This window comes from Physeter macrocephalus, chromosome 2 (assembly GCF_002837175.3).
Source record: "Physeter macrocephalus isolate SW-GA chromosome 2, ASM283717v5, whole genome shotgun sequence".
Classification (NCBI taxonomy): domain Eukaryota; kingdom Metazoa; phylum Chordata; class Mammalia; order Artiodactyla; family Physeteridae; genus Physeter; species Physeter macrocephalus.
Window position 1 is genome coordinate 12,901,008 of NC_041215.1, and position 1,498 is coordinate 12,902,505.

Here is a 1,498-nt window from a genome sequence, read left to right on the forward strand (position 1 = left end):
TGTCTAAGACAGAAAAAACAGACAATAAGTGTATACAAAGATGTGGAGTAATTATAACCCTCATACATTGCTGGTGGGAGTGTAAAATGGTGTGGTCACTTTTAAAAACTGTGTATCACTTTCTCAAACTGTTTAGCATAGAGTTACCATTAGATCAAGCAATTTTACTTTTAATTATATACCTGAGATAAATAGAATTATATGGCCACACAAAACCTTGAGCACAAATTCTTTCATAACAAATTATTTATAATAGACAAAAATGAAAACCAAACACACATAATCTGATGAATGTATAACAAACTGTGTTATATCAATAAAATAGATTATTATTTAGCATTAAAAAGGAATGAAGTACTGATTTGTGCTATAACATACATAAACACTGAAAACATTGTGCTAAGTGAAAAAAGCAAACTACAAAAAACCACACATTATATGATTTAATTTCTATGAATTTTCCAGATTAGGCAAATGTATGGAAACAAAGTAGATTAGTGAGGGCTTATGGCTGGGGAAAGTGAGGATGAAGATTGACTATTACTCGGTATAGTGTTTCTTTGTGCAATGATGAAATCCTCTAACATTAGATTGTGATGATAGTTGTACAACTCTAAATTACTAAAAACAATTTAATTGAATATATTTTACATAGGTGAATTTACAATATTTGAATTATATATCTGTAAAAATGTTTTTAAAAATTCATGATTAAGAAAATTACAAGCCATAAACTGGGAAAAAATATATTTTCAAAACATATAGCTGATAAAGAACTTGTATGCAGAAAACATATAAACGGTTATTCCCTAGTGTTCCAGTGGTTAGGATTCAGTGCTTTCACTTCTGGGGCCTGGGTTTGCTCCATGGCTGGGGAACTAAGATCCTGCAAGCTGGACATATTTAAAGTGATGAAGGGGAAAACCTACAGCTAAGATTACTCTACCCAGCAAGGATCTTATTCAGATTTGACAGAGAAATTAAAACCTTTACAGACAAGCAAAAGCTAAGAGAATTCAGCACCACCAAATCAGCTTTACAATAAATGTTAAAGGAACTTCTCTAGGCAGGAAACACAAGAGAAGGAAAATACCTACCATAACAAACACAAAAAAAATTAAGAAAATGGTAATAGGAACATATATATTGATTACTTTAAATGTAAATTGATTAAATCCTCCAACCAGAAGACATAGACTGGCTGAGGGATACAAAAACAAGACCCATATATATGCTGTCTACAAGAGACCCACTTCAGACCTAGGGACACATACAGTCTGAAATAGAGGGGATGGAAAAAGATATTCCATGCAAATGGAAATCAAAAGAAAGCTGGAGTAGCAATTCTCATATCAGACAAAATAGACTTTAAAACAAAGACTATTACAAGAGACAAAGAAGGACACTACATAATGATCAAGGGACCAAGTCAAGAATATATAACAACTGTAAATATTTATGCACCCAACACAAGAGCACCTCAATACATAAGGCAAAT